We start from the raw sequence: 14,621 nt of genomic DNA, 5'->3' as shown, positions 1-14,621 counted from the left end.
AGGGAACAACACGTACAAAAGCACAGTTTTGAAAGAATGCTCCATTTTTGAGGAATAGCCAATAGCTGGGCAAGTGTAGAGCATAGGGTAGGAGAGAGAAAGGAGGCCGGAAATGGGAAGAGTCTTGTACGCCACACTCAGTTATTTGCACTTCGTCTTGTAGCAATTGGAGTCTACAAAATTTTAAGTAAAGGAGTAAAAAGATTCCATCTAAAACTTAGAAAAATTACTTTGGCAAGATACCAGATGGTGAATTGAAGGAGAGCTGGGTTTGATATCAAGTTTAGAAGACTGTTCTAATTACATATTTTATTGTTTTTAGATGGACATATATGTACTTTTTTAACATTTCATTGTTTTCTCAAATTGGAATGAATCTTACAATCAATGGCGTGTCATAATTTAATTGGCAGCATTATTTTGTCTCTTAAGGGCCCCAAATAACAGTGTGTTATATAACTGATAGCATCTCAAATTAGATGAAATACAATGGTCCAGGCAAGAGATATTGAGGTGGTGGGGTGGTAAAGAGGAAAAATATTTGAGCCACATTTAGATCCTGATATGGTATTAATTATTAAGTAAAAAAAAATGTGCAAAAACATATTCTATGCCACAAGTTGTGGACAAAAGATGTGCATGGATAGATGCACATGTATGTATTCGTAAAGTTAATGTGAATGCATAAGATGTCTCTAGAATGATACACAAGAAACTGATAGCACTGGTAGCCTTTAGTGAAGGGTGTTGGGTGGCTGAGGGAGAACAGTGGTAGAAAAGTTTGCATTGCATTCTATTTTGTACATTTAATAGTTTGAACTGCGTATTATGCTCTTGAAATATGTAAAAGGATAAAAAGTAAGAGATATTTAGTAAGGATCATTGGCACATTTGCTGAAAGATTGATTGTGAGATAAAGGGGATAGTGTTTTATAGGGTATATTTTATTCTTTTAATTATTTCTCTAATTTCTTAAAGCAACTTTATTGAGGTACAACTTACATACTATAATTTCACCCATTTTAAGTGCACGAATTGAATGATTTTTAGATTTAATGAGTAGTGTAACCATTCCTACAATAGTTATAGCACATTTTTATCATCCTAATGTTATCCTTCATGCTCATTTAGTTAATACCCATTCCCATCTTCAGCCCTAGGCAACCATAATCCTCCATGTTTTCATAATAGCTTCGCCTATTTTTGGATGTTTCATATATATTGAATCATTCAAAAGGTGGTGTTCTGTGTCCAGCTTCTTTTTCTGAGGACAATGCTTCTTAGGTTTATAAGTGTTGTTGCCAATATCAGTATGGTACTTCACTCCTTTTTGTTTATGGCTGAAAAATATTCTATTGTGTGTATATACCACCTTTTGTTTTCCATTCATTAGTTGAAGAACATTTCAGCTGTTTTTGCTTTTTGACTCTTATGAATAATGCTGTTTTAAACATTTATGTTTTTATGGAAGCCATTTTTTATTTTCTTGGGTAGACACCTAGGAGTAAAATGTTGTATGGAAAATTGATGTTTGATTTTTTAAGACACTGTTTTCCAAAGTGGCTGTAGTGGTTTACACTTCTACCAACAATGTATGAAGGTCCCACTTCTCCCCATCTTTGCTTACACTTATTATTGCCTGTCTTTTTGACAGTCTTGAGCCTAGTGGGTGTGGAGTTGTACCTCACTGTGGGTTTGACTTTCATTCCCCTAATGACCAATGGTGTTGGACATCTTTCAAGTGCTTATTCATCATTCACGTGTCTTCTGTGATGAAATGTCTGTTCAAATATTCTGCCCAATTTAAAATTGAGTTGCTTGCCTTCCTTTTATTAACTTGTTAGGATTCTTTGTATTCTTAACTTTAATTTGAGGATAATGATCCACCAGTAAGGAGACACATTTATTTCTCTATTTCTGAAAATCTTTAAAATTCCTCTGCCTTTCAGAGACACCCTTCAACAGCCTACACTTCTTCTTTTCAGAGTAGGTATTTCCATAACACAAGGATCATTATAAATATTAATTACAACTTTCCCTCCTCACTGCAGACTCAACTAAGAGTTATAAATCTGTGTATTACTTTCAATGCTCATAATAATCTTCTTAACCACCTTCATAGGCAGACTGAAAAAGTCAGTCTAGTTGAATTGTTTTACTTTATAACACTTTTATAAGGTACTCAGTCTGAAACTGAAAGATAGGTAGCTCTAGAAATGTGATAAATGGCCACAGAAGCAATAACTTAATAAATTATAGATGTGATGTCAATTTTAAGTAATGTCTCAGTTTTATATCTTGCTACCTGACCTAAATATCAATCCCTTTAGTAAAATATCTATTAATGGTTTGTGGTAAAACAAGAACAGGAAAATGGTTTTTGATTTTCAGCTCTCTCTGGTGAGTAATTTGTTTTCTTTTATTTTTACTTCTAAAGTAATCACACATTTCATTGCAAAGCTGGTATCCCTAACCCTCTTCAACACACACACACACACACACACACACACACACACACACACCCCTTCCAGATTTTACATGTACAAGAGTGCAAATCAAACTACCAGAGAAAAACTAAGGAGAGAGGCCTAGAAGAAAGAAGCTGACACATTATCTCAGGCTTTAACAAAATATTTCTGACTACACCAAGGATGGGAAGAGCTTGCATGTAAGTGGCTTGGGCTAGCCGACTGGGTTTTGAAGGAGGACAACAGGGCCCTGTTCTTGGTTCTATCATGAACTGTCTATGGCATATACCTTCAATACTGTTGGAAGGGTCAGTTAGCTCCAGAGACTGCAACCAATGGCTTATGGTCACAATTCAGCTGTCAGACACATGTGGTTGTGACCACAGAGTGCTGTTTGCCTGTTTGGTTTTTAACCCAACACTTAAAATGCAGGAAATTTAAGATAAAATTTTGATAAAAATGGGAAGACTTGGCTATATTGGGCTCATGGTAACAGTGAGATGTATCTGAATGACAGGCATTCCTTTGAATCGCACATTTGCTCTTGTTTTTACTATAGGCCACTCTCACTTTCTATTTTTTTCCCTGCCTTTGAAACCATCAGTTTTAGTACTGAAAAATTATCTAGTATGCTAAAACCAGAATTTCCCTGCTAGATGGCTTGCTCTTCACATTATCTTCATGATTTTGTGTTAGCAATTGTGTTAATTTTCTATGGTTGCCAGAACTAATTATCGCAAACTTGATGGCTTTTAAACAGCAGAAATGCTGTTTTAAAGGCAGAAAGTTTTGGTGGCAGAAAGTCTAAAATCAAGACTTCTGATTTTAGTCTCCCTAAGAGCCTATGCTGGTAGGTGCATGCTCTCAGCAGAGGCTCTTAGGGAGAAATCTGTTCCTTGCCTATTCCACCTTCTGGTGGCTTCAGGTGTTTTGTGGCTTGTGGCTGTATCACTCCAATTTCTGCCTCTGTTTTCATATGGCTTTTTTCTCTGCTCCCTTAGTCTCTCCTTTGGGCTGCTTCTTATGAGATACTTGCCTAAAAGCCTAAAACAATGAACCTTTTAATTATCTTAGAGCTAAGATTTTCTTTTCTGCTAAGTGAGGGGATGGTACAGAGAGCAGGAGAGTTGTGAGACTAGATAGCATGCAAAAACAGGTATTCATAGATCTGGGCCTAGCAAGGGTATGGCTGGCAACTCTGCCCTGCTTTATCAGCGTTAGAAAGCCAGTCCTCTCAGAAAGTGCCCAGCTAGCTAAATTCATGACACATTAGACTATTAAGGTGGAATGGGCCTCAGAGATGGTCCTGGCTGTCATCCAAGGCTTCAGAAATGTAGGAAAATAACCAGGAATAAAAACAAAACACAATCTATCCAGAATCTAGAAATCTTACTAGTGACTGTTAACAGGTTACTTTCTGCATTCTGGTGTTTTCTTTCTAGAAAAGTGTGTGTGTGTGTGTGTGTGTGTGTGTGTGTGTGTGTGTGTGTGTGTGTGTGTGTGTGTATAGAGGGGAGGGTTGCCCAGAAAACCATACCTAGTTTCCCGCATATCCCAACTATGACTGGGCAATTATATTGTTATCATCACTGATGAATAGCTGGAATAGTTTAGTGTTGCCCTGCCAAGATCTGGATTTTCTTTTCTGGGGCTTGGTTGCCAGGGCACTGAGAAGTCCAGCCAGGAGGTTGGTCAGAGGCTAACCCAAAAAGCTTTGCTTAACTCTGGGCTATGGCTGGGGGTTGCCAGAGAGAAGTGTCTGACATTCCTGCATGCTGACATCAAGCTTCTAAGTTGCTGCCCTCTGGTGAGTCAGCAGCAAAGGCCCACATCGTTCGAGACTGCTGCCCAATCAGAAGATGTGATGCCACACCTCAGAAATCTTTCTAAACCTCAGCATTCTGCAGATTTCAAACAATTCCTTCTGAGAAAGAATGTAGAATAATTAAATTTATAAGATTAAAGTTATAAAAAGCATGGAGCCTAGAATAATAACAGCAATAAGATAAACTCTACATTTGCTTTTAAAACAATTTATGTGTGTAGATAGCCAACCCCCTGTATTTTAATTCTTTAAAAAATAGTTTAGATTTTTTGAATGCTGAGGCAAGGGGACATACCAAAACACTAATGGGCGCATTGGGGTTTTCTGGCTATTGAAATCAAAATGTACAGGCATAACACTGAGGTACTGGAATAGCATTGAGTTCCAGTGACAGTTATTGCAACTCAGCCCACATATCTGTAGTGGGTTAGCTTTTCTTATCAGAATTTTATGTATAAATATAAATATATGTAAATTCTTCTGTGAAATAAAAATGTAAAATCTTCTCATCTTTCTTATTAGTTAATATTGTGCTACTCTTTAATAATTTCTCTCAATTTCTCCATTAAGCAGATATTAGTAGGGAAGTATATATGGGGCAGAAGGCAGATTATTTGCTTAGTGCAATGCAAACCTGCTTATCAGCTAAGAGCAGAGTCCCTTCCATAGCATTGCCACCATATGGCATTGCCATATCATGGAGGCCATAAAGAGGAATGACACAGTAAAGATTAATTGGATTTTACTTGGCAAGGTCAGGCACCTAGATGGCATGCTATAAAATGGCTAGAAGTGGGAAGGAAACCTGTAGCTAAAGGCCAAGTCAAATTATGGAAGTGACTCTTCTTACAGTCCTGCCATCTAGTTTGGATTGTCAGGAGAAAAACATTTCACTTGCCCAAGTGAGGATGCTCTCTACATAGCTTTGGGGATGAGGGAGTCTCAGAAATAATGTCTGTAGTACTGTTGCACCACTAGGAAAAGAGAAAAATTGGGCCTGACCTGAAGAAAAGCATGCAGCAAGCCACTAAGACTGCTTTCCACAGGACCAGAGATCACTGTCACCTAACCTTGCCTGTAGGCTGGGCATAAGAGGTTAAAGGGAAGCCAGATTACACTCACCTACTCTTTCATTCATTCATTCACTCATTCATACATTAATCCATTCAACCATTTGTTTATTTTTTGTTCATTTACTTATTTAATAAAAAATGTGTTTGGCATATCCTAGGTGCCAGGCATTGAAGATCTACTGTTATTGTTCCCAAATGATTGACAGTTTAGAGGAGAAAATGGAAGAGTAGACACTTGTGGTGTAGTATAATAGTTCTCTAATGAAAGCAACACATATTGAATATCACTGAATATTAAATACCAGGGACATTGCTAGGAGTTATAAATTAATCTCTACAATCCATCTAAGATGGAGGTTTTACTATTACTCTCTTTAGGAGGAAATAGAGGTCTATAGAGGTTAAGGCCCACAGCCTGGAAGGAGTGAACAAAAAATAATTAGCCTTAGTTAGGCATTTTGACTAGAAGCTTGGGTCCTTAACCACCTACTCGTCAATTCGAAGAAAGATGATTGAAACCGCAATAGCTACATTGATTCTTGAAAGCAAAGTAACTCTTTAAATGAGGATATGTGTATACTGGCTGGGATATTGTGGGCTCATGATGACTTGTAGGCAGAGGCAGCTGTACATATGAAGACCATGGAAGGTATATCATCAGCAGAAATGAAATTGATTAGTATTGGAGGTTTCCGTGTATATTCTGGTTTTCTATTACTGCATAATAAGTCACCCTAAAATTTAGGTGCTTAAATAAACACAATCATTTACATAGCTTGTGAATTTGCAAGTTGTGAAGTTTGGCTGGGATAGCTCGCCTTTATTCCATGCAGTGTCTGCTGGGACTGCATGAAGGAGGACCAGGCAGCTGGAGTTCTTCATGCATCTCTGATTTTGCATGATATTTTCACAAGGTCTCTCAAGCATGGCAGCTTCAGGTAGCAGAACTCCTGACATGGCAGCTTAGTCCTTCAAAGGTGTATGTCTGAAAGGAGAGAACCAGGCAGAAGCTATATTGCGTTTTGTGACCAAGCCTTGGAAATCACTAGTCTCTCTTGTGTTGGACTCAGTTGAGATGGTTATAAGATCCTGCTCAGGCTCAGGAGGGATCATAAATTTCACCTCTTAATGCAGAAGTGCCAGTGTCCTGAAAAAGCATGTGGGAACAGAAATACTGTTGTGGCAATTTTTTGAAAATCAAGTGTGATAAAGGCAGCATAATGTAGTCATAAAAAACAGATTTGGAGCAAGATCCTCTTTGATTTCAACCATGAGCTCTATTCCTTACTAACTGGGTTACTTTGGTCAAGTTGACTCTTTTTTTTTTGAGATGGAGTGTTGCTCTGTTACCCAGGCTGGAGTGCAGTGGCACGATCTTGGCTCTCTGCAACCTTCACCTCCCAAGTTCAAGCAATTCTCATGCCTCAGCCTTCCAAGTAGCTGGGATTACAGGTGCCCGCCATCATGCCCAGCTAATTTTTGTATTTTTAGTAGAGATAAGGTTTCACCATGTTGGCGGGGCTGGTCTGGAACTCCTGACCTTGTGATCTGCCAGTCTTGGCCTCCCAAAGTGCTGGAATTATAGGCATGAGCCACCATGTTCAGCCCAAGTTGTTTGACTCTTGATTCTCAGTTTTCTTATCTGTAAAATGAAGGTACTAGTACTAATTTGCAGAGCTGTTAAAGATTAAGAAATATATATAAATTCCTTGGCATAAGGGACTGGCAAAAAGTAGGCACTTCATATACAAAAGCTGTGATTATTGATGAACCAGTAGTAAGGTACAGAACTGGGGAAGGAAAAGGGGCCAGTTAGTGGGAAGGCTTTTGTAGCTATTAATAGTAAGGTGGTAAAATAATAATAGTAATAATAACCAGAAGTTACTAAAAACTAGATACAGCACTAAACTCCTTTAAAGGTGTATCTCACTGAATCTTAACAACAAACCTATGAAGCGGGACTAATGTTATCTCATTTTGTAAATGAGGGAATGTAAGATCAAACAGGTTAAGAAACTTTCCCAAGTTGGTAACTAGCAAAGACAGGATTCCAACTAAGGTAATGGTCTTATCAGGAACTGTACTAGGATAGTCTGCATTTCATGGTAAAGGCTATCAGATGCCACTAAAGCTTTTTAAAAAGGGAAGTCCTATGTTCAAATTTGCTCTTTAGAAGGCAGTATGGAGTGCAGATCAGATACTGGCAGTAGGGACATAAATTAGAAGATATTACTCTAATTCAGTTGAGAAACACTGAGACATCTGAAATATTGAAGACATCAGTAGTGTGGGCGATGTGAAAGTGGTTCTAAGAAGCTAGTAGCAATCATCCGTCATTACCTACTGGGTGTGGAGAGAAAGAGAAGCAACATTGGTAGCCGTTAGTCAGCTCTGAGTGCAGGCACTGGCATGTGCATTATTACCCAGGGCTCTAAGTGGAGAAACAAAACAACCCCAGGGTGTCTTCAAACCTAAAGCATATTTCCTAAGCCTTTGCGCTCTCAGTCTAGACTAAAAACAAACAAAGTAGCCTCCTCTGAAATGCTGGAAACCCTCCCCACTTGAAACTCTCAGATCTCTTACCTTGCAATTCTAGCTTTCAAATTCCAAGCTGAGCTTCCTTTCCCACACTCCAAGTCCTTGTACTGGGGATTACAATGATCATTTGTGTGTACTGGATGATTGTTCCTTCCACATCAGGGGCCTTGGAACGAGTGTCCTAAAGCTGCTTTCTCCTGTCCTGACTTTCCCCACCCAGTACTGCAACCAGATATACAATTTTCTGGTCTTATAGAGAATGACTGACTGGTCATTATAGTCTTCCAAAAGGATAAGAGATTGGTCTCATGATATGGTCTTCAGGCAGCCAAGGAAAATTTCCATATTAGGTACTTGTTGACAGTATTATTTAGTTCCAGGTGAACTTCCTGTAGAGGGACAATATGTTCTTAGAAGGACAGAGAAGGAATATATTAGGTAAGGCATTCTATATCTCAGATAAAGAACTTCAGTGAATTGCAGGGTCAAGGTCTAAGAAATAAACCAGCCATCAAGGGGAAAGTTAACTAAAATGAAGAACCCAGCATACAGCTCCAAATCCTGGTTTTTCTTACCGTGAGAATATTAGTCTTGTTTTCTTAAATCGAAATAATTTCTGAGATTAAAAAGAAGTTGCCTTGACTTTGTCTGATAGATGTATTTTTTTGTTATATATTTGTTTGAGCCTTCTATCTCTCTTACTCTGTTTTCTTTATAATAGAATTAATCTCTGAAAAGTAACTTTACTGTATTCTGATGCTCCATTTTGAATAAGTCAGTGCTTCTCCCAGTGGGCTCTGGACATTGGTGTTTGATTGAACAGCTTTTGTCTATTGATTGTTTTAGGTAGACTGGGTACTCCATTTAACTCAGTGTTTCTGACAATAAATCAGTTGAGAAAGGAGTATTACTCTAATGGTTTGAACACTTGCCAATGCACATTGCTTGGTCATTCAATAAATAGTTATTGATGAGATTGAGCACATTCAGGGAGGTATGGCCATAGACAATAAATGATTATTGACTCTGCCTTCAGCTGTGCCAGTATTTAACTTGTAAGGTAGTTAAGCTACACCAGTGCACACTCATACAGTTTGGTCACAGTCCTATTTGATGATCTCAAACCTAGCTTCCCCTAACAAACAGGGAGGCTTAAACTTGGCTTTGCACATTGAATTATTCTTTTAGAAAAATACTTCGTGTACAACGCAGCCTTTCCATTTACAAAGAAACATATTCATGCAGTTTTACAATTTAAAACTCTCCCAAATTGATTATATTTAATTGTCCATTTCCAATGAAACTCACTAAATTGGTAAATAGCAGTGAGTGAATAACTGATGAGGTCATACTTTCTTGTCTTGGACTACTACAAACACCACGGAGCAACAACAGGTTAGAGTATAAAAGTTAGGCAAGGGTTTAGTTTTTGTTCAACAGCTGTTTTGCTTGTTACAAAGGCTCCCAAACCACTGAACATTAGACCAAAGCAACTAACCAACCAACCAACCAAACAAACAAACAAAAAAAAACAAAAAACCTTCTCTCCAAACTGAAAGACAAAAACATAATTTGATAACCTAAGCTACTCTTTCTTTATTTAACCTTAAATTTATGAGATTACTTTTTTCCCCAGAAGGAAAACTCTCTTGGGACACCTTTAGCAATTTAACATTTTCTAAGCATTAGAGCAAATAAGAGGCAATCATTCTTCAGTCATAAAGATAAGCCAAGGAATGAAAATGCTTTTGCAGGTCATGTCACCTGACAGAAACTTTGGACTGGTCCTTTCCTGGTTCAAGAGTTCAGCCATAAGACCCACTTTCCCTATCAGCTGGCTCAAGCTGATAAGGTCCTGAAGCAAGCAAAGGTTCTTTATGAGCTTTTATTTAATTGTCCTTGCCACATAAGGGTTGAGGGGAGTTACTTCATGTTGATCTGTTTTTTCTTTGGAATAAATCGCTGTCTCCCCTGATTAGATAGAGTAAATAGAGTTTGGTTAAACACTTTTCATCTGTACTAGGCACAAATTCCTAGTGCCTGGTACAGAACTTTTAACCCTAATAGGTTTCCTGTGAGTACTTGTTGAAGGAATAATGACAAACTCTGCCTTAGATTGGTGACTGGCTAGGGAGAAACATAGTTCCAAGAGCGGAGTAAGTAAGAGCAAGTGTTGTATGCCCATCAAATGTATAAGATGCTGGTGATAAAGGTAAGAGTGTGATTGAGGCTGAGTTCTCTGAAATTACATATGAGATGTTATCTGCCATTCAGTATTAGCTGTGTCTGTATTTTTTCCAGGAATTTGGCCTTAAAAGAGATCATTCAAAATTATTACCCAAATAGTGATTTATCAGGCTTGTACTGTAGGGAAACTTTAGTGGATTGCAACTGCTGTGCTCCTTTGAAGAGAGTTGGTACAAGATTTTCCATACCTAATCCTACATATTTTCCTTTCCACTCCCAGTAACCTCCCATCTTTTCTTCTATTTGGTCTGGTAAACACCAATAGTAGGACCCTTTCTGCAGCTTCCATCCTAACTTGTATTCTAGTCTTGACACTGCAGCAAACTCATTGTTACCTAGAAGTCAATTGACTTCCCTGAATGTTAGCTTCTTTATCTGTAAGTAATTGAAAGAGGTGATGGTTAAGGTAATTTACTAATTTTACAATTCTATGATTTTATGCATAGATCCTAGTTAGTATAGCTTTAAGTAGATACTTAATTCACTATTAGTCTCTCTACCAAGATATAGATACTAGTTGATCATTTTTTTTTCCTTAAAGGCTGAACTGAATTCTCTGATATAGGCTACTAAACATCCCATATTTATCAGTATGAACACTCACTGGGTGCCTGTTATTTAACCAGGTAGAATTCTTAGCTGTGATTGAGAATCTAGGTATCTCTTCTGGTACTATCATTTAAATGAGTAGTTCAAAACCATTAAGTTGACGTTTCTAATAGGACTGTGAATTTAACATAGATTCCCAGAAGTCTTGGAATACAACAGTGTACACACATGAGGGTATAGTACTTTTTGGTATTTTCTTCTTTCAAATGATACAAATATCTGCATGTCATAACATCATCATAATGGATTCCATCTTTTATTGAGAGCTTAGTATATGCTAGACACTGTCACTAAACATGTAGGATCTTGTTTTCTCAAAATGTTGTAGTTATGTTTTTTTGTGTTTTGAAATCAGTGTATAAGTGTATAAACCATACATCTAGAGCTTATAGAAGAATCAAAATGCAAAAACCCTATACACATCTCTTGTTTTTTAAAAATGCAATTTTACCTGTCCTTAGATGCCTCTGTATATCATCCCCAGTCTCATCTCCCTCCCAACCCTGAAAGTAATCACTATCCATATTTTGTGTCTAACATTACCTTGTTTTCTTTAACTTTGCCATCTGTGTGTGTATCCCTAGATGATACATGGCATAGTTATACTTGTTTTTATATTGGAAGTAAATGCAATCCTATAGTATGAATTTTTTAGACCTTGATTAATTTATTAGCATTTTATTTTGAGATTCATCGAAATGGTGTGTGTAGCTGTAGTTTATTCATTGCTATTGCTGAATTAAATTCCATTGGATGACTTTGCTACAATTTATTCTACCATTGGTAGATATTTGGGTTGTTTCCATTTTATTTTATTTTATTTTTTGCTGTTACGAATAAGGTGGCCTTGAACATTCTTTCATATGCCTGGCATGTATATGCATGTAGCTCTTTGTTGGTTTGCCTTTCTGTCTTAAGATGCACTCGAAAACTGAGGCCCAGAGTCACCAAGCAACTTGTTTAATGTCAGAGTGAGTTGGTGGTGAGGCCAAAGTCTGAACTCAGCAGTCTGTTACCACAGTTTTTATCCTTAACCACAATACTCTGTGAATTCTCATTTTAAAAAGGAAGGTCTGGAGAATTCAAAATAACTTCCTAAAGAGCAGAGATTCAACAAAGCTCAGTCTGACTAATGCCTTCCATTTAAAAAAAAACACCCAAAACACATATTATGATTATGATTCTATTTGTGATGTATTAAGCAATTACAAGAGAATGAGTTCATACTTGGCACTATTATTTCTTTCTTATAAGTGGTCAGATGTCAAAATGTGAAAACTATGAATTTCACATTATCAATATATATTTGATGTAACATTTTTCCTTTAGGAATATGAGTAGAAATAAAAAGAAAGATAGGTTTTTATAGTGGAATATATATTTATTCTGTCTCTTTTTTAGCCTACCAAATCTTTTTCACAATATGTAACACTTATAAATGCATTTAATTTCAGTGCCAATTAAAAAAATTCAAAAGTAGATAACAAGATAAGTGAGACAAGCACTCAGTAAATGTTTATAATGTGACACTTATAAATTATAGGCTGCTAATCAAGATAGCATTAACAATTTCAAAGTGTTTGAATGAACAAAGCATTTTGTAAAGAGTGTTTGGGATGGCAGTAAGCAAAAGCAACCCAGTAACTATGGCAGTTAATGCTAAAACTCTGATTTTGACATGAAAGTCATAAAAATGGAAGTCCTGCTGAATCACAAGTGTCCTGGAGAAACTTGGATGAGTTTCTTAGTTAGAAGTTTTTCCCACTCTGATCTTAGATATTTCTTGTCTTCTGCTAGGTTTTGAGTTTTTTTGATCTTGCTCCTCTAACTCTTTCAATTTTGACGATAGGGTGTCAATTTTTGATCTCTCCTTGCTTCTCATGTGGGTACTTATTGCTATATATTTTCCTCTAGAGACTGCTTTAAATGTGTCCCAGAGATTTTGGTATGTCGTGTCTTCATTCTCGGTTTCGAAGAACATCTTTATTTCTGCCTTCATTTCATTGTTTATCCAGTCAACATTCAAGAGCAAGTTGTTCAGTTTCCATGAAGCTGTGTGGTTCTGGGTTAGTTTTTGAATTCTGAGTTCTAACTTGATTGCACTGTGGTCTGAGAGACTGTTTGTTATGATTTCCGTTCTTTTGCATTTGCTGAGGAGTGATTTACTCCCAGTTTTGTGGTCAATTTTAGAGTAGGTGTGATGTGGTGCTGAGAAGAATGTATATTCTGTGGCTTTGGGGTGGAGAGTTATGTAAATGTCTATTAGGTTTGCTTGGTCCAGGTCTGAGTTCAAGTCCTGGATATCCTTGTTAATTTTCTGTCTGGTTGATCTGTCTCATATTGACAATGGGGTGTTAAAGTCTCCCACTATAATTGTGTGGGAGTCCAAGTCTCTTTGTAAGTCATTAAGAACTTGCCTTATGTATCTGGGTGCTCCAGATGTAGGTGATGGGGAGGAAGGCAGCAAATCACACTGCCATGTGTGTACCTATGCAACAATCTTGCATGTTCTTCACATGTACCCCAAAACCTAAAATTGCAATAAAATAAATAAATGGGAAAAAAAAGAAGTTTTTCCCACCACAGTAAGTATTTTCAAAGGATAACAAAGTAAAATTTCTCTTTTATGTGAGTTATAGCTCTGTTGGTTGTAAGCAGCTGAAACTCATCTTGAATTACCAAGGTAAAAGAAGAAACATATTGGTTCATGACATTCCAGAAAGGACTGAAAAATCAAACCATTTTGAAGGGCAAGGATACAGGTAGACTCTAGAACAACCAAAACTAGGAGTTCAACCACTGTTAGGGACCCTTTCCAGCTCTCGCTCCGGCTTTTCTCCCTGGCTTGACTGTCTTCTCTTTCACTGTAGATTGGCTTCTCCCACATGGCAAGAAACACTGCTGCCAGCACTTTCTGAGTTCTATATCCTATAACGTCTACCACTGGTGATAGATTAACTTATGGCTCTTCTAGCGAAAAGTTAAAAATTACCTGGGGAAAGTCTGATTATCTCAGATTGGAGATAATGCCCATCTCTGGACCAATAAACTATTGTGTGGGGCTGACAGGACTATATAAAAACATGGCTGTTTTCTAGGAATCACTTGGCTTGACTGAAAGAACAGCATTCTCAAAGGGAGTGCAATTTATAGAAGCTGGTAGAATGGACAGATAAAACAATAATTCTTTACTATATTGCTCAAATAATCCTGCTGACATTTTTAGTATATTATAAAAAGATTTCTAAAGTGTTTCCAAACCATTATAGGAAAAATAATCTTAGAGTACTTTCTTCTTGAATTATGTATAATTTACCTGAAATACTTTTCAAGAAGCAATCAGTGTGAGAAAATGAGAGTGCTGTCTTCTTAAAAACTGAATAAAAGCCCACATGTTCAGAACAAAAGAAAATGAGGTAAGGCCTAAAATAAATCATGCTAAGAAAGCTAAAATTCTAGACAAAATCACATCAGCAAAACTAGAAAATGCTTCATTTGACTGCTTGCTCTTTGGTTAGATGGAGGGGTGATGTGATAAAAATAGTGATGAAGTGAGAAAACTGGTATATTAGTTTTCTATTGCATATAACAAGTCATCACAAACTTAGAGCCTTCAAATAATGCCCATTTATTATCTTACAGTTTCTGTGGTTCAGACATTTGGGCACTGTGTGGCTTGGCTGGGCTCTCTGCTTAGGATCTCACAGGTCAAAATCAAAGTATCGATGGGAGCTGCAGTTCTCCCAAGCTGTAGCTTGTGCCCCTTTTAAACTCTCAGGCTGCTGGCATAATTTATTTCCTTCTCAAGCTTTCTCTATGATCCCCTCCATCTTCACGCCAGCAATGGCTTGTCAAACCCTT

This window comes from Cebus imitator, unplaced genomic scaffold, assembly GCF_001604975.1.
Source record: "Cebus imitator isolate Cc_AM_T3 unplaced genomic scaffold, Cebus_imitator-1.0 Scaffold186, whole genome shotgun sequence".
Lineage (NCBI taxonomy): Eukaryota > Metazoa > Chordata > Mammalia > Primates > Cebidae > Cebus > Cebus imitator.
This window is presented reverse-complemented; position numbering follows the sequence as displayed.